Genomic DNA, 19,966 nt, shown 5'->3' with positions numbered 1-19,966 from the left:
ATTCCGCTCAGTCAGCTGTAACCGAACATACGAACCGGAACCCCCATCCCACTCACTCTCAACCCTCACTCTTATCACAAAATCCACTAACTCATGTTCCAAGTGAGCCAGTGATCGACACCGCCGTATTTGATCCACAATAAGGGACAAGGGCGGCAACCACCTTCCCATCTTAGTGCTAGTACCTCCTAGTTCTATACTGGACCCACCTTTCATCCGGGATCTACCATGACAGCACCACACTCATGCATTGCCACTCATGCATTGCCACGGAAAAAAAGCTATGGATATAAATGTTGGTCCAAAGCATGAAAAATGTCAATGTTTCTCTCCTCTTCCCTCCCTTGCGTGCACATGCCTGATTCGTGGTACATTTTTTTTGTAGAATCAACATTTATGCTAAAAGTTAATATGGTGAGAGAAATAGAATCAACATTTTCTTTGTAGAATAAATCTACTTGGTTAGTCAGAAGCTCTTGCCTTACTTAATCATTTGAACATTACGAATGGTTATGTGTTTAAACACTATGCACTCAAAAAGTATCAATTAGATCCATCAGTATATATAATTGTCACCTATTCAGAGAAGTATTGACAAATCATTCGACTAAACGGATGCATCGAGCAACATCCTCCAGGACTGGTCTGCAAAAGCATCAAATCGTAAAATTCAGATTTATTCATAGGATTTTCATACTATAACAGAGTTGGGAGCAGCAAAGAAGTGGAACTCGAGGAGGCATCGTCTGTGAGGAACCCCTCTAGAGCACTGCTGGGTCATCTTAGTGCGAGGAACCACACCTGTTTTTTGTCTGAATTGACGTGAGAAGCATGCATGGTACTGAATCTAAAAATAAAACATGGAGTGGTACCTATCATCAGAAGAAAATTAACTACGGTTGTGCATTGCGGCGAGAGCTGAAAATTTTCAACACAAAAAGCTGAACATTTTCAACACAAAAATCCTAAGAGTACAAATCCTGCAAATCAAACGACCACCCATAGTAAAATCATTAAGTACTATTTTCTTTCTCATGTGCTCGAAGCATTACTTGTCTTTACATGCGAGGACACTGGTTGAATGAGAAATACACATTTTGTTGATTGTCGTCCTTGTATAAATATATATTAGTAAAAATAAAGACATAAAATCAATAATCCCACACATTTCGACATAATACACGTTGCCCATGCCACTGGAGAAGATAGTGCGGCTTGTCAATATCAGCATATAGTACTAATATTCCGTGGTTAGTCCCTGCAAAAGGAAAGAGCAATCACATAAGTATTTCATGCTGCATTTGCATACTAAAGCCAGAAAAATACATAACAAAATCACAAGGTACTCACCCAAAAGCTTAGTTTTTTTCTATATTGGCCTCACTTTGTCATCAAATGCCAACAGTAACATCCCATTTTAGTTTCATAATTCTTCCTATATGTCTAGTAATCTGAAAAAATGTGTCCACAAAATCACACCAGATTGTTAGCACAAATCATATCAATTTTTTACTGGATATGCACATACTCCCTCCATCCTATAATATAAGATGTTACTACAACCAATATACTCATATATTGGTTGTAGTAACATCATCTATATTGGTTGTAGTAACATCTTATATTAGGGACGGAGAGAGTAGAAATTATTTCTCCATTTGATTCATCTCCACACTCCATAATTGGCATCCATCTACAAGCACAAGCCAATTGTGGCAAGAAGGTCTTTGTAATGCAGTGTGCACCAAGTGTTTTAGAAGATCTACGATGATGCACGCCTACGAATTCAGGCCCGAGTTTATGGGTTGTACATTCGGAGAAAGGGGTGTTTGTTGGCCGATGTGCCTCTTCTTTCATGCTTGCGCCCAGTTTGCCCCCCTACGGGGGGATGTTTGCATCCACCCACATGTGTATATTATGTTCTTCTCGTCTTTAATGCAACGAGGCTAAAGTGCTTCTTGCCGTTTCACCAAAAGAGCCAATTTCAAGTTTTTTAAATACAGAAATACTTCGCATAGACATTAGGATCATGAAAATGATAATGAAAAGAGCCAATTTCAAGATTTCTAAATACAGAAACACTTCACATTAACTGACTAATGCCTTTTGGTACTCCTAATCATTTTAACACAAACTATGTATGTCATTGGCAGCACAAAATAATTGAGAGCCTATATATATAATCAATTACATTTCGGAGAAATATAATAATGTAAGTTACCTCCAGTGAGAAATGTACTTCCCCTCAACTGCCCTGCTCCTTCCTCTATCTTCCTCTAAGTTAGCCTCCTGAAATTGTTAACAACACTGCATATCAGAAAATTTGTGAGACAAGGGCATAAGTTGTGAATACTCCTGCATAGACAAAATAACTGAGAGAAGGAAGCTAGAGAGGATATGTCAATATACCCTAGGATGTTGAAAGCTCATTATTTCAGAGTCACGGCAAAGAAAATGGAACATACGGCTAAAATGTAACATCTTTCTTAGTTGTACAAACCTATGAAAATGAGGAAGTAGTGCAAATGCAAAGAATGCCGGAAAAAACACAACCACGAGACACACAATTTATTAACTACCTTGGTAATGATAGAACATTACAGAGTTCATGAGCTCTATACCATCAGGTGGCGACATGGTCCTGCAAGTCATGTTCGAGAAGACAATGAGATTGAAGTTGCAAGAAGTGCGTCTGTTATGCTATCTATTTCATTAAAAATAATTAATAAAATTAAATTATTGTGGATCAAATCTATTAAAATCTAAACAAACCATCCAGAAAACTGTTGTAGGGGTGTCACTGGATGCAAATCTTGCTAGTCCAAGACCACATATCTTGAGTTTGCAGTTCCCTTGGAAGTCACATATCTTGAGGCCTACCCTAATCCAAAACCACATATCTTGAGCCCTACCACAAATCGCTCAGAAGTCAGAAATGATTGCTTGGATTTCACATATATTCTTTGGTAGATACTGCAAGTCTGCAACCTGAGGTCACAACTATTTCACTTGAGTGTCAACATGTCAAAATCTAGTGTAAGAAGAAATTATCCAAAGAATTCCTTTAGGAGGACTCAAAGAGAGATAAGATTGGCAGCTTCCACTATATGTTTACAAAATAAGAATTACTTAAAATACACAACCCATTTTCTTGAGAGCCTTGGGCTAAACCAAGTAATGAAGAAACAATTTGGTCAACATATTTTAGAACTCTGCAATCACTAATTGCACTACCATTAGTCTGAAAAATTCTCAAGCACATTATTTCTGAATTCCATAGTATCCATACTGTTGCCGATGGGACAAACATCATATGGCAAGTGCTCTCTGCACATGTGAAATCAAAAGAGGTACATGCTATTTACCTGATGTACGAATCATATCCGGTCTGTTCACAGCCATTTATGACATTTTAGCATTCAGATGGTTGCTCACAAAAAGCGAGTTGTCCCAATCTGCACACTTCAAATCAGAAAGAAACTTCTCTACTGCCTGCTATCCCTAGCAGCAGCCAGTCGCAGGACCCTCGCCTTCCTTGGCATCGGCCTGCCATGTAAAAGAGGTTGAATTATGATAAATATAATCCTGGACTATGTAAAACCAAATGATGACGTGAACATAAAAGGCTCTCGGCGGCAGTGTAAAGGCCCTTTGCGGCCGCAGGTGAAAGTTACTCCTTTTGTTCTCCTCTCGATCGCCCATCTCAAGAGTCCCGATTTTTCAGGGGATGGATCTGCGGTGGCGTGCGGCTCCTGAAGGGGATCGGCGTCGGATCCTGGACGTGATCGACGGCTGGTCCTCAACGGGGTCGGCGGCGTCTCCTGAAGTGGATCGTCCGATGGAGGGCGGCGGCTTTGATGTGCGAGGGCGGTGGCGAAGGCATGGAGCGGCGACGACGAAGGGACGAAGGGCGGCGCCGGGCGAACGAGGGCAGAGAGTCTGCGTGCGAGTGTTTCTAGAGACCATATATAAGAACCTACATCACATAAGCAAGCAATCATAAGCTGCCCAACAGATTAATAGGACAAAGTACATTCGAATAACCAAAGTCACATACCTTCCAACAAGAAGTGGTACTTCCATCCAGCGTCATGGTGCCTAGTTGAATTGCTTCCAAGCTCTGGCCGCGATGAGAAGAGACTGATATGAAGCAGAGCAGGCAAAACTTGTCTTGCCGACATATGCATAACTGAAACAAGTAGGTTGAATCACAGATGAAAACCAAGAAAAAACAAAACAAAACAAAGAGTTTGAATAATGTGGCCTCGACCCTCAGAACAATGAGGAGAACCTCGACGCAGAGTATAACAAAACATGCCCCTTACACATGCGATGCACGGGAGGATGGTGACAGCCTCGACCCAACCTTCACCCCAGATCCTTAATGGCCAGCCTCAGCTCCTTGAGAAGGACGACCTGAAGCCTCCATCAACAATTCGATACCTGCACCATGACAGACAGTCAGGTCATAGGATTCAACTTGGGCAACGAATTCAAGGGATTTTTAGATCAAGCATACGTAGGGGCCGCCATGGTTGTTGTACACGAGGAAGAGAAGTGTGGGAGGCGAGCCCCAACCCATCAAGGTCACGGCCACTTCCTAACACGCAACAGCTCGCACTCCACGAGTTACACACTCATCTTCCTAACATGACGAACACCATCCGATCAACGTCGCTGCCCCAGGATCATGCAGCGCCGAGTTAGTTGATGCAGAGCAGGGTAGGACGGAGGCTACCAAAAGAATCCAGAAACATAAGAAGAGGTGGTACATCGTGAGGTACAAAATCAGCATTGGTGGGATCAAGGACGAACCAAAATAAACATGGGGGAGGGGTTGCACGAGGAGACGAACATAGCACGAGCACCAGATCCGGCGTCGGGATGGCCGTGGCCGGACCAGGAGGTTTTGCCTACTCGCTGATGGCCAGATCTGTCGTGGGCATTCAAGGCGGCTTCCAGGTCGACCCCTCAGCCTGGCGGAGGCAATCCTCCATGTCCAGCTCCCCGCATCTACAGGGATTTACATGCTGGTGAAGTCGCAGGCGGCGCCACAAAGATGGTAGGCCGCAGGCTACCCTAGCGCGCGTGGAAGGAGGCTGGCGGCGAAGATGCGGGAGGTAGGGGGCTGGAGATCGCTCACCATGAAGGAAGAAGGTAGGGGAAGGACTTTTCACCGGGGAGGAGGAATCCGGTGGCGGCGGCGCACCTCTTTCGAGAGGAACCCTATGCTATGCGTGACGAGAAACGAGGGGTTGAGAGAGGTGAAAAAATCATTGGAACGTGGTTTTTTTTGGTGCGAGGGGGTGGTGGGAGGGGGACAAAAAAAATCATTGAAAAAAGATCGGACGAAAATGGTGGGATGAAAATGATGGAACGAAAATAAAACCCGGAACACGTACTACCAAGTGAGACATTAGGAGTAGAGATAATTTTTGGCCTCGTGAAGGAGAAAGTATCGCTCAAGCTTGGGGGAGGCTTAAGTCAATGTTATATTCATACCCCAATGATGAGCTCTCAAGAGAAATTATTATTCAAAATTTTTATGATCGGCTTTCTCATAATGATCGCTCCATGCTTGATACTTCTTGTACTGGTTATTTTATGATGAAGACTATTGAATTCAAATGGGATTTATTAGAAAGAATTAAATGCAACTTTGAAGATTGAGAACTCGATGAAGGTAAGGAGTCAGGTATAACTCCAAAGTTTGATTGTGTTAAATCTTTTGTGGATACCGATGCTTTTCGTGAATTTAGCACTAAATATGGACTTGACTCTGAGATAGTAGCTTCTTTCTGTGAATCATTTGCTACTCATGTTGATCTCCCTAAGGAGAAGTGGTTTAAATATCATCCTCCCATTAAAGTGAAAGTAGTAGAACCCATTAAAGTTGAAGAAAAAAACTATTACTTAAAATGTTGATCCTATTGTTCCTACCGCTTATATTGAGAAACCACCTTTTCCTGCTAGAATAAAGGATCATCCTAAATTTTCAACTGTGGTTCGTAAGAGTAATACTAGAACACCTACACCCCCTGAGCATATTAAAGTTGAACCTAGTATTGCAATGGTAAAAGACCTCTTGGTCGATAATATTGATGGGCATGTTATTTATTTCTGTGATGAAGCTGCTAGAATTGCTGGATAGGAAGATTTCAATCCAAAACTAATCTATTGGAGTGATTTCGCTGGATACGAAGATTTCAAACGTGGCAAGATTCATGGCAATGCAATGTGCTACGAATCGGAGTTAGGAATAGCACAAAGATTCAAATCCATACCCTAATGCGGCGATGGACTTGCTATGGCGACAACGGCGGAGGAGAATCCCATTGACGGCGGCGGAGACCAGCGGCGGGAGGTCGCTGGCGACGAGGAGGGCGATCCGGAGACCCGAGGAGGCAGAGCAGGCTGTGCGCGGGCGAAGGGATTCGGAAAAGTTTCCAAATTTTGGCCGGGGGGTATATATAGCCTGACCCTGTCGGTGTGACCGAGTGGAACAACTCGGTTGCACCGAGATGCATAACTGCAAGCAATTACTACAACTCGGTGTGACTGAAAAGTTCAAATCGGTTGCACCGAGATTGAAAACCTAGATCAACTTAGTGATCTCGGTATGACCGAATGAATAAATCGGTATGACCAAAACGCACAAAGAGGTTTTGGAAATTTAACTCTATGACGAATCGGGGACTCCGAGTGCTCCTCACACAGAGTGGTTCGAATCTGACTTGATCAAACTTTGTGATGTAGCATGAATAGAGTTTGAGACAAGAAAAGCATAGATAGCTAGAGAAGGTTCTTAGGCATTCTTGTCCATCCACTTGGCAAAAGAAACAGAAACCAAACAATCAAAACTACAAGTGGATGTCCTCGAATGAGTAAATTATGCAACCAACATGCTCACACAATAAAATGGCAAATGAAATATGTGACAAAGCATGCACAAACAATTCTAGCATCTATCAAGCAATTGGCGAGTATATTGACTTAGGAGTCAAATGAGAACATTTGATCATAGGTCATACTCATCGTTTAAGCACAAGTGGGGTTACCACTTGTACATAAAGCATTGTTGTGTTCACACCATTAGAGTTGCTTTAGCTCAATTCTTAGAGTAAAGCTCCCCCTAGATGTGAGATCCCCCCTAAGAGGGATGAACTAACCTTGGGTTTTGTCGATGATGACTTCATGTAGGTGTTGAAGATGTGGATGCTCAATGTTGATGTAGATCATTTGGAGCAATCCTTTGGAGTGAGTTGCACTTTCAATACCTACACGGGTTAGCCCCACAAGGAACAAACAAGGATATCCATAGACATAGAGTGATGCACACACAAGATGATGTCTATGAAAGAATTAGGTTACCTTGTCCATTGTCTTACCAACAAGAGGGTTTGTGACTCCTTCAACTAGTGCAAGATGTGGAAGTTGATTGCACTTGTCCTTGCCAAAATGATAGGAGCGAAATATGTTGGCGGAGTCACCCTCAAGAACTCTCTAGTTCTTCTTCTTCAGGATCCACATCATCTTGACAGGAATCCTTGGAGTTGTAGTTGTACATGATGAAGTAGAACTTGGTGTAGTCTTGGGAACCCACTTGACCAAGGCCTTAGGAGCTTCTTCAAATGCATCAATCTCCTCTTGAAGCTTGTCCTTGCCTTTTTTTTGTGTTCTTGTGGTGGAAGATCATCTTGAGCTTGCGTCCCTTTGAAACAAGTAGGATCATACTTCTCTTGTTGAGGAACAAACTTTGTCTTGGGGTATTGATCTTCTTCCCACTCAACTCCATTGGCATTGAACTTTCGTTCAAAACCAACACCTTGGTTCTTCCGGTGCCTTCCTTGCTTGCGTACAATTTCCTCGAATTGCTTACTCCCGGCAAGGCTCTTGTAAACAACTTTCTCTATAATTCCCTTCAATAAGCTATTTTCTTGCTCAAGTGTAACTTGGCTAAGAGAATCATTAGTGGAATCAAGAGAACTACTAGAAGTAACAACATTGGATTTAGCATGATTATTGTTACTACTAGAGGAAGAATCTTTCTTGTTCTTGTTACTAGACTTGACTTGAGGCATGTAAGTAGATAAGAGTAAACGCTTGGCAATGTAAGAAGAACTTTTCTTGCGAAGATCATCATTGATTGCTTTTAAAAAACTCATGTTCTTGCTCGAGGTTGAGCTTTTCAAAGCGTAACTTCTCATGAGTCCTTAAAAGTTCTCGATGATCTTCTAAGATAGTTTCATGAGCTAACTTAAGAGTGTTTAGTTATTTAGTTAGTAGATCAATCTTCTCCTTATCATTGTCCTTCGTTTTAGCATGATTAATTGACGTTTCATCATATTATTCATCACTAGAGTTGTCAACAAGTAAATCATCATCACTTAACAAGTCATCTTCATCACTATTGAAATCAACATACTCAGGGTGTGATACCTTTGGGCCTTTAGCCATGAATAATCTTCCAAGTCCTTCATTTGGTGAATCAAATATGTCGTAGGAGTTGGTTGACACAAGTGCTAGACCGGCAACACCTTCATCTTGAGTATATTCGGAGTCGGAGTGATAGCTTCTCTCGGAGTGATTGTCGGAGTCGGAGCCGGATACCCATTCACCAACATGAGCTTGATGTATTCATTTTGTGTAGCTCCTTGATGACTTGTCCTTCCTTTCCGAATCCTTGCTTCTCCGGGATGTTCTTCGTTCATAACAATCATCTCTACTCCTTCTTTCTCTTGATGGTGATTCTTCTCTTCTACTTCTTCTCTTTGGAGAATATTCTCTTCTTTTGTTGGGTGTCGTACACTCATTGGAATAGTGTCCGGATCTTCCATAATTGTAGCAATTGCGCTCACGACTAGAAGATCTTTTGTCATTGTAGGACCTTGACTTGAAACTTCTTTCCTTGCTTCTACTCTTGTAGAACTTGTTGAAGTTATTCACCGTTAGGCTCACACTACTAGGAAAAGGGCTATAGATGATATGGACACTAATGGCGCACCATGCACCATGTGTTGGTGCGCCATTAGTGTCCAAATACTAATGGCGCACCACATCCACGGTGCTCCACTAGTAACAATTTTTTTTTCAAAACTAGTAATGGCGCACCAGGGGATAGTGCGCCATTACAAGTTAAACTAGTAATGGCGCACCACATCCATGGTGCACCACTAGTAAAAATTTTTCAATTTTTTTCAATTTTTTTTATTTTTTTTCAAAACTAGTAATGGCGCACCAGGGGATAGTGCGCCATTACTAGTTAAACTAGTAATGGCGCACCACACCCTCTGTGCGCCACTAGTAATTTTTTTTCAAATTTGTTTTTATTTTTTTTCAAAACTTGGTGCACCGTGTGTGTGGTGCGCCATTACTAGTTGAACTAGTAATGGCGCACCACACCCACGGTGCGCCATTACTAGTTTTGACGAAAAATCCACCGAATGCACCCCCCCGGTGGACCGCCTTTTCAGTTTTAAAAAAATAAAAGAAAATGATGGAAATGTCAAAAAATATAAGAAAATAAGTTTTCCATGTGATATGTGGTCTAGTTGTTGGGAAAATTTACAAGTATGAATTTCGACTTTATTTGCAAAATCCCTCTGGAATTTGTAAAATGGGCATAACTTTTGCATACGAACTCGGATTAAAAAGTTTTTTATATGAAAAATCATCTACTCGAAAAGTTACATCCGAATTTAACCGGGGGAACCCCGTTAAACATTTTCAAAATCCTCAAAAACCTAACAGAAAAAAAGTTACGGGGCTTTAAAGATCTAGAGGCAAAAAAATACAAAAAATTTCAAACTTACTAGTGGCGCACCGTTTGCTAGGGGCGCCACTAGTAACCGAAAAAAAAATTGCATGAAGAGGGAGAATGTCGGCAGCTGGAATTCTAGACTGGAAAAGGGGCAAATATTAGAGACCTATTCTGCACAACTCCAAAAGTACTGAAACTCCATGAAGATCAGTTTTGAAATATATTAAAAATATTGTGTGAAGAAAGCACCAGAGGGGGGCCACCAGTCAGCCTCGAGGGCAGAGGGTGCGCCCCACACCCGTGGGCGCGCCCCGCTGCCTAGTGGGCCACCTGGCAGGCCCCCGACGTCCATCTTCTACTATATGGTGTCTTTTACCCTGGAAAAAATCATAAGGAAGCTTTCGGTACGAAGCACCGCCGTCTCGAGGCGGAACCTGGGCAGGACCAATCTAGGCTCCGGAGGACTGTTCTGCCGGGGAAACATCCCTCCGGGAGGGGGAAATCACCGCCATCGTCATCACCATCGATCCTCTCATCGAGAGGGGGTCAATCTCCATCAACATCTTCACCAGCACCATCTCCTCTAAAACCCTAGTTCCTCTGTTGTATCCGATCTTTGTCTCAAAACCTCATATTGGTACCTGTGGGTTGCTAGTAGTGTTGATTACTCTTTGTAGGTTATGTTAGTTGTTTTATTCGGTGGAAGATCATATGTTCAGATCCTTAATGCTATTCAATACCCCTCTGATTATGAACATGAATATGCTTTGTGAGTCGTTACATTTGTTCCTGAGGACATGGGAGAAGTCTTGTTATAAGTAATCATGTGAATTTGGTATTCGTTCAATATTTTGATGAGATGTATGTTCTCTCTCCTCTAGTGGTGTTATGTGAACATCGACTAAATGATACTTCACCATTGTTTGCGCCTAGGGGAAGTCATTGGGAAGTAATAACTAGATGATGGGTTGCTAGAGTGACAGAAGCTTAAACCCTAGTTTATACGTTGCTTCGTAAGGGGCTGACTTGGATCCATATGTTTCGTGCTATGGTTAGGTTTACCTTAATTCTTCTTTCATAGTTGTGTATGCTTGCGAGAGGAGTTAATCATAAGTGGGAGGCTTGTCCAAGTAAGGATAGCACCCAAGCACCGGTCCACCCACAGATCAAATTAGAAAGTAACGAACGCGAATCATATGAGCGTGATGAAAACTAGCTTGACAGAAATTCCCATGTGTCCTCGGGAGCACCTTGCTTTATATAAGAGTTTGTCCAGGCTTGTCATTTGCTACAAAAAGGACTAGGCCACCTTGCTGCACCTTGTTTACTTTTGTTACTTGTTACCCGTTATGAATTACGTTATCACAAATCTATCTGTTACCGATAATTTCAGTGCTTGCAGAGAATACCTTACTGAAAACCACTTGTCATTTCCTTCTGCTCCCCGTTGGGTTCGACACTCTTACTTATTGAAAGGACTATGATAGATCCCCTATATTTGTGGGTCATCAAGACTCTTTTATGGCGCCGTTGCCGGAGAGTGAAGCGCCTTTGGTAAGGAAACATTTATATAGTGTGCTGAAATTTACTGTCACTTGTTACTATGGAAAATAATCCTTTGAGGGGCTTGTTCGGGGTATCTTCACCCCGACCGGATGTGCAAAGAGGTGCTCCTCAACTTACTGAACCTACTAAGAATATTTACTTTGAAATTCCCTCGGGTACGATAGAGAAACTGCTAGCTAATCCTTATATAGGAGATGGAACATTACATCCCAATAAGCACCTAATGTATGTGGATGAAGTTTGTGGATTATTTAAGCTTGCAGGTATGCCCGAGGATGTTGTCAAGAAGAAGGTCTTCCCTTTATCTTTGAAGGGAAAGACATTGACATGGTATAGGCTATGTGGTGATATTGGATCATGGAACTACAACCGATTGAAGTTGGAATTTCATCAGAAGTTTTTATCCTATGCATCTAGTTCATCGTGTTTGGTATTATATATATAATTTTTGGCCTCATGAAGGAGAAAGTATCGCTCAAGCTTGGGGGAGGCTTATGTCAATGTTATATTCATGCCCCAATCATGAGCTCTCAAGAGAAATTATTATTCAAAATTTTTATGATCGGCTTTCTCATAATGATCGCTCCATGCTCGATTCTTCTTGTACTGGTTCTCTTATGATGAAGACTATTGAATTCAAATGGGATTTATTAGAAAGAATTAAACCCAACTTTGAAGATTGGGAACTTGACGAAGGTAAGGAGTCAGGTATAACCCCTAAGTTTGATTGTGTTAAATCTTTTATGGATACCGATGCTTTTCATGAATTTAGCACTAAATATGGACTTGACTCTGAGATAGTAGCTTCTTTTTGTGAATCATTTGCTACTCATGTTGATCTCCCTAAGGAGAAGTGGTTTAAATATCATCCTCCCATTGAAGTGAAAGTAGTAGAACCCATTAAAGTTGAAGAAAAAACTATTACTTATAATGTTGATCCTATTGTTCCTACCGCTTATATTGAGAAACCACCTTTTCCTGTTAGAATAAAGGATCATGCTAAAGCTTCAACTGTGGTTCGTAAGAGTAATACTAGAACACCTACACCCCTGAGCAAATTAAAGTTGAACCTAGTATTGCTATGGTCAAAGATCTCTTGGTCGATAATATTGATGGGCATGTTATCTATTTCTGTGATGAAGTTGCTAGAATTACTAAACCCGATACTAAAGATAAACATAGACCTGTTGTTGCCATGCCTGTTGTCGGTGTCAAAACCGGCGGATCTCGGGTAGGGGGTCCCGAATTGTGCGTCTAGGCGGATGGTAACAGGAGACAAGGGACACGATGTTTTTACCCAGGTTCAGGCCCTCTCGGTGGAGGTAAAACCCTACTCCTGCTTGATTAATATTGACGATATGGGTAGTACAAGAGTAGATCTACCACGAGATCAGAGAGGCTAAACCCTAGAAGCTAGCCTATGGTATGATTGTTGTTCGTCCTACGGACTAAAACCCTCCGGTTTATATAGACACCGAATAGGGTTAGGGTTACACAGAGTCGGTTACATTGGTAGGAGATCTACATATCCGTATTGCCAAGCTTGCCTTCCACACCAAGGAAAGTCCCATCCGGACACGAGACGAAGTCTTCAATCCTGTATCTTCATAGCCCAGGAGTCCGGCCACCGGTGATAGTTCGGCCATCCGGACACCCCCCAGTCCAGGACTCCCTCAGTAGCCCCTGAACCAGGCTTCAATGACGATGAGTCCGGCGCGCATATTGTCTTCGGCATTGCAAGGCGGGTTCCTCCTCCCAATACTTCATAGAAGATTTTGAACACAAGGACAGTGTCCGGCTCTGCAAAATAATTTCCACACAACACCGTAAAGAGAATAATATCTATACAAAATCAATCTACTGACGTACTCCGCGGCGTGCCATCACGCCACGGCCAAGTCTTCGTTCGAATCGTTTTTACTGTACCGCCTCAGCGCATTTAGCGAGGCGGTTTCCTTGGCACGTCTTGTCAAAGCAGAGACCGTGTCCCCTTATTCCGGGATTCTCATCAATACAGACGTGGGTAACCCAACCGCGCCATTGATTACGGCGCTTGGAAGATAAGAGAGTTTTACCAGGCCGGTGGGGGCGCTTAGTTGCGTCCGTCCATATAAGGGGATAAGGATCCACCTTTTCACCTACGCCTTCTTCCTCCTTTGCTCATCCATTTCCACGCACTCAAGCTCCAACGCCCGAGTCCGCACATCTCTCCTCAACCTTCTCCAGCCATGTCCGGAGCGGGAGGCAAGTGGATGGTCTCCTCCGTCACGGAGGGGCACATCACAAGATTGCGGGAGGCCGGATACTTGTCCAGCGACATCGCGTGTTGGCTCCCCACCAAGGGGCAGCTCATCCCCACCCCCAGGCCCCATGAGAGGGTGGTGTTCCTCACCCACTTCCTCCGCGGACTAGGTTTTCCACTTCACCCATTTGTCCGGGGGCTCATGTTCTACAACGGCCTGGATTTCCACGATCTGGCCCCAAACTTCATCCTCAATATCTCGACGTTTATCGTCGTGTGCGAGGCCTTCCTCTGCATCCAGCCCCACTTCGGCTTATGGTTGAAGACCTTTAGCGTCAAGCCGAAAATAGTGGGCGGCCGACAAGCGGAGTGCGGAGGTGCCATGGCGGGCAGGATGCCCAACGTCACATGGCTTGAGGGCTCCTTCGTCGAGACCATAAAGGGGTGGCAATCGGGGTGGTTCTACATCACCGAGCCGCGCGACTCCAAATGGGCGGCGGCCCCCGAATTCAGATCTGGCTCCCCCACGCGGCTCACATCATGGAAAGAGACGGGCCTGACGTGGGGTGATTCGGAAGAGCTGGCCGGACTACAAACCTGTGTCCGGAACCTGGTGGACAAGAACCTAAAGCTTGTCAACGTAGTCCAGGTTATGCTCATCCGCCGGATTCTCCCATGCCAGCAACGGGCCTTCAATTTTGCCGGAGTTCGATCCGGCACAGCACCGGACCTTGAGCCGGCTCTTCGACACTACGTGCGAAGATGCCTGGAAGGTGCTGTCCAAGGGCGCCGAAGCTCCCGCATCCGCTACCCAAGATCGCGGATTCCGCTCGCAGCATCAAGCCAGCGAGGTAAATTATTTTACCCTTTATGGGACTTTTTGTTCATAGTTTGACTCTATGCGGGATCTAAAACTCCCTAACCTTTGACAGGACTGGCTGAAGACGTCCGGACAGATTAACTGTCCGGCTCCCTTGCCAGAAGACCCAGCGGACGCCCGCTTGACGGGGCTGCTGGTTCCGGCACCTCACGCGGTGTCGGAGAAGATGGCCAAGAAGGAGGCCACGGGAACTCGAAGGAGCTCCCGGCACCAAGTGGTGTCAGATTCTGAAGCCGAATCCTCTCCTGAGGAGGAGGAAAAAGAAGCCTCTCCCCCAGCGGGGGAAGAGAAGAAAAGGAAGGCCACCCCGACTGGGGAGGCCGGAGGGTCCAAGAAGGGAAGAACCCTTCCTCCGGACGTCTTCACCAACGCCAACGACGGCGAGGAGGAGTGGCCGTCGAGGGCCAAGCCCCTGGCGAGATCGTGAGTGTCCGGATACCCATGGTTTTTTTTCTTATTTACTGCATAGTGTTCTCTAATGCCGAACAATCATGCAGCCCGCCCAAGGGCGAGCTTGCCGCTTCGTCAAGCGGGTCCCTGAATTTGTCCGAAGTGGAGAGCACTTCTCTTCCGGCCGCCTCCTCGCCTCGCACCGCCGACGACGCCGAGGTGGGGCCCCAAGGGGGGCCTGTTCAAGAGGAGGTGGCGTAGGAGGTGCCACAAGGTAGCCTCCCGGATTGCAGGCGTGAGGGGAGCCAGGCCCCCAGGGGCTCTAAGCCCGACCCTTGTCCGGACTCCATACCGGAAGCTTCAGCGATTCCGAAGTCCGGCAAGCGGCCCCTTCATAAGAAGGGTAAGACGCCGGTGTCCTTCGTCCAACCGGAGGCACCGGACAGCTTACTGGAGGCGCTGTTACGCTTAACAGCGCCTCCATCGAGGAGGAGCACCGCACTGTTATGAGTGCGGTGATCCAGAAAGTTCAGTCCGCCAAGAGCGGGCTGACTGAAGCCTGCAGCAGCCTTCTAAAAGGCTTTGAGGTAAGTTTTCAATATATGCAAGAAGATTACCGCATAGACAGTAGCCCCTGATGCTTAGTTCGGTGTTCGGAAAGAAAAGCCGGACTAAGGATCTAAAAAGATATACGCAGGAGTCTAACATAATTATGTCAATATGGGAATGCAGGCTGCCCTGCTGACCTCTGCCGCACTGACTGCAGAGGTCAATGTATTAAAGGAGAACCTCAAGCGGTCCGAGAATGAGCTCGGCCAAGCCAAGAAGTAGTTCGAGGACAAAGAAGGTAAAAAAAACCTTATTAAAGTAATACCTTATAGAAAGGAGTTGGTTGTAAAAAAGACAGGAATAACATGGGTATTGTAGGGGCCACGAATGAGGTGGCGACCCTAAAGGAAGCGGTGACCGCGGCCGAAAACAAAGCGGCCGCGGAGCGCACCGAGCGAGAGAAGGGGGAGGCGCAGCTGGCGGAGGTACGGCAAGAGCTCCAGGCTCTCGTGAAAAAACACGAGGGTTTGGAGTGGGACTCGAAGAACCGAGAGTCCGAGCTTGCCTCGGCTCTTGAGAGTGCCAAAGCCGCTAAGGACGAAGCCCAAAAAGCCCTATAGGAAATCGAGGCGATGAAGAAGATAGCGGCGGGTAAGGCATTCTTTATGCAAAGCAAGAATGTAAAAGTTAATTATCTGTTACTCACCCGAATCCGGAGCTCTCCAGGAGCCTTCGCAGATCTGCCCTGCAGTGTATCCGATGCCGCCGCTTTCTACCGGGCCGAAGAGGGGAGCTCGACGGAGAAGGTGTTTTGGTCTCAGTATGCTGAGGCCGAACATCCGGTGCCCTTGAGCGACCAACTGAAGCAATTGGTCGAGCTCCACAAGGTCGCCGACCAGGCCATGAAGGGCCTTATAGCTCGGCTGTGGCCAAATGGGGCCATGCCTGGGAGCTACTTCGGGCTAGTGCGGCGGCTGGTGGACGCCTGTCCGTGGATCGAAGTAATCAAGCGCTCTGTCTGCATCGAAGGTGCCCGTAGGGCCCTTGCCCGTGCTAAGGTGCACTGGGGCAAGCTGGATGGCGAGAAGCTTGTGAAGGACGGACCACCAGTGGGCAAGGAGCATCGCAAGCCCGAAATGTATTATGAGGGCGTCCTGGAGGGTGCCCGCCTGATAGCGGGTGAATGTTCCAAAGATGTAATTTTTGAATAGACTCGCATTTGTTATCCTGTACGCTGAAAACTTGTTCATATGCGCTAAGCAACGCTTGTGAATTTAAAATATTACCTTCTGTGCGGCTGTTTATCAAATCTGAGAGATGGCAAGTCGTTGGCTTCAGCCCCCATGCCACGAGTGCTGGGGTGTTCGGGATAAACTTGAGCGCTCTTGTTCCCATTCTTGGGTCCTACGAGGGAGGCGCTCAACGCAACGAACCAGTCAACCGGACTTATAGTGCTTGAACACTCTCACTTAGCCATAGAATTCTATAATTTTAAATTTCGGTGAAGCCCCTAGTATTCGGAAGACCGAGTTCGGGGCGCTATCCACGCCTTGGCCGGATAGAGCCGGCTCCTCGCTCTAAGCGGCATAAGTCTTTAGGGACCCGAAAAAACCTCTCGAACAGCGACCAGCTCTCGCCTTATCATGACAGTCAGTTTTAGCTTTCTCCACTGAGGTGCTCAACCCAGCTCAACCGGGGCACAATCGCAGTGGTTCTCCCAGTGCTACCTTAGCCGATATAACGGAATGTAAGGTACCAAAACATGGGAGCCGGGCAAACCCAACTATTGACCCAAGACATGATTCGGAGCCGATGCATATAATGCTATAAGTTCGGGGTGCCGCACTTGTGAAAGTGTTCGGACTTATCACACCATTCTGTGGGGTACTCAAGCCCCTGGTGTATTGGCCGTACCAAAGTGTACGGGTGCAACGTGTCATAGATGAACATATATGAAAAAAAGGGAATGCAATAATAAGCAGAAGCTATGTATTGTTTATTCAAAAAGGTACTGCAATGAAAGCAGAACAATACAAATAGTGCGGTAAGCAAGGGATGGGACTATTTAGCATGTCCCCCTCCAGGGGTAAGCTGCGGGGTGGTATGTAAAACAGGTATAATGCTCGTAGTAGAGACCACCTGGACACTCGACGTCGCTTTCTGCTTCCCTGGCTGTTGCATCGTGAGTTCGGCAATTCTAGTGCCGGACAAGGCTTCTAGAGAACGGAGTCCTGAAAGTAAGAGAAAAAAGAAAAAAAGAATGACACAATCGGGAGCCCCTGGTGCGATTGAGCCGCACTCTGGGCATGCCGTGGTTGTGCCCCTCCCCTTATGCCCATGGTATCTCCAGAGCGTAGTTATGTACGCGTAGTACTGGCTTCGCGATTTCGCGAGGGCTGGGGTTGGGGCCGCATTGCTATGCTTGCTTGGATCGTGCCAGGCGGTCTTGCTATAGGTTACTCCGGGTGCGCTTGACGGTGTCCGGACGTTGAATGGCCGGACTCGAGAATTGCCTTGAGAGGCTGCTTTGCACTTCCGCCGCTAGGGCCGCCGTATGCTCCTCCGTTCGGAGAGAGTGTTCGGTGTTTCCATTGACCGTGATTACTCCTCGAGGGCCTGGCATCTTGAGCTTGAGATATGCGTAGTGCGGCACCGCATTGAACTTTGCAAATGCGGTTCGTCCAAGCAGTGCATGATAGCCGCTGCGGAACGGGGCTATGTCGAAGATTAACTCTTCGCTTCGAAAGTTATCCGGGGATCCGAAGACCACTTCAAGTGTAACGGAGCCTGTACAGTTGGCCTCTACACCTGGGATGACGCCTTTAAAGGTCGTCTTTGTGGGTTTAATCCTTGAGGGGTCTATGCCCATTTTGTGCACCGTATCCTGGTAAAGCAGGTTCAGGCTGCTGCCGCCATCCATCAGGACTCTAGTGAGGTGGAATCCGTCGATGATTGGGTCAAGAACCAATGCGGCGAATCCGCCGTGTCGGATGCTAGTGGGGTGGTCCATTCGATCAAAAGTGATCGGGCAGGAGGACCACGGGTTGAACTTTGGGGCGACTGGCTCCATCGCATATACGTCCCTTAGTGCACGCTTCCGCTCCCTTTTGGGTATGTGGGTTGCGTATATCATGTTCACCGTCTGCACTTGTGGGGGAAAGCCCTTCTGTCCTCTATTGTTCGGCGGTCAGGGCTCTTCCTCGTTATCGCTATGCAGCCCCTTGTAGTTGAGTTCGGCATTTAACTTGCCTGCCTGCTTGAACACCCAACAATCTCTGTTGGTGTGGTTGGCTGGTTTTTCGGGGGTGCCATGTATCTGGCACAAGCAATCGAGTATTCGGTCCAAGTTGGACCGGCCCTCGGTATTTCTTTTGAATGGCTTCTTCCACTGACCGGGTTTAGAGCCTCTGAATCCGGCATTTACTGTCGTATCTTCAGAATTGTCACTGTTAATGCGGCATTTATTCTTGTTGCGACGTGACCTGCCATTGCTGTCCTTGGTATCCGAACTACCAGGGTGTTTTTCCAAGTTGTTGCTTCGAGCTAGCCAGCTGTCCTCTCCTGCGCAGAAGCGGGTCATGAGTGATGTGAGGGCTGCCATGGATTTCGGCTTCTCCTGTCCGAGGTGCTTTGTCTGTTGTGTTCGGCCCGACCGGGGTTGCTGTATCCGGCGTGGCGGTAATCATCCCGAGTCATGGGGCGCCCACGTGATCTGTAGATCGATCTTGTTTGCTTTGCCTTATCCTCCAGTAAATCTCGCAAGTCCGGCGCGTTCTCCCGTGCCTTGGTACTTTTTGAGCGGCGTCGGGGCGTGGCTTGAGCGGAGGGTCGAGAGGCCTCTCTGTCGCGGCCACGGGGTGGCCGGTCTGCCATGTCGTGCGCTGGTGATGCGGGTGCTTCCTCCTCTGATCGAGGCAATGGCCTACGTTTGGGGTAGGTTTTGGAGGGGCGTTCGAGTTCGTACTCCTCGGCTGCAAGGACTTCAGTCCATCTGTCAGCTAGCAAGTCTTGGTCAGCTCTAAGCTGCTGCTGCTTTTTCTTGAGGCTGCTTGCCGTGGCCATAAGCCTGCGTTTGAAACGCTCCTGTTCGGCGGGATCCTCCGGCACGACAAATTCGTCGTCGTCGAGGCTTGCCTCATCTTCGGAGGGAGGCATATAATTATCGTCCTCTACCTCTCTGTCTGCCGCTCTATCATGAGGGCTGGCTTCTCCCTCCTCCTGTGCTGAATCCTGCTGGAGGGGATTGTCTTCGGCACTGTCTGGGGTGTTATTATCTCTCGTGCCGGATTCGTCGTTTTTGCTGTGGCGGGATTTAGAGCGGCGCCGCTGACGTCGGCGCTTGGGTTGTTTCTTGGAGGGGTCATCCTCCGCTGTTCCATCGCCATTCCCATCTTTTGGGATGTCCACCATGTATATGTCATATGAAGAGGTGGCCTTCCAGTGCCCCATGGGCGCTGGCTCTTGATCGTCTCCGGCACCGTCGTCCATACCGTCGATGTCTTCGGAGTCGAAGTCGAGCATGTCGGTTAAATCATCGACAGTGGCTACAAAGTGGGTGGTGGGTGGGCGTTGAATTTCT

General features: G+C 46.5%; 1 long non-coding RNA gene across 1 annotated transcript; it reads right to left on the bottom strand.

Moving 5' to 3' along the window:
• Positions 1 to 1,029: 1,029 nt before the first annotated feature.
• Positions 1,030 to 2,874, bottom strand: LOC119358706. The gene is made up of 5 exons (XR_005172286.1): positions 2,773 to 2,874; positions 2,580 to 2,641; positions 2,222 to 2,307; positions 1,351 to 1,451; positions 1,030 to 1,258 (listed from the first exon to the last, which is right to left on the bottom strand). It is a non-coding gene; the product is annotated as an uncharacterized LOC119358706 (long non-coding RNA).
• Between the last annotated feature and the right edge of the window lie 17,092 nt (positions 2,875 to 19,966).

Source organism: Triticum dicoccoides, chromosome 2A (genome assembly GCF_002162155.2).
Source record: "Triticum dicoccoides isolate Atlit2015 ecotype Zavitan chromosome 2A, WEW_v2.0, whole genome shotgun sequence".
NCBI classification, from domain to species: domain Eukaryota; kingdom Viridiplantae; phylum Streptophyta; class Magnoliopsida; order Poales; family Poaceae; genus Triticum; species Triticum dicoccoides.
The sequence above is the reverse complement of the archived record's forward strand: the minus strand, read 5'-3'. Positions and strand labels throughout refer to the sequence as shown.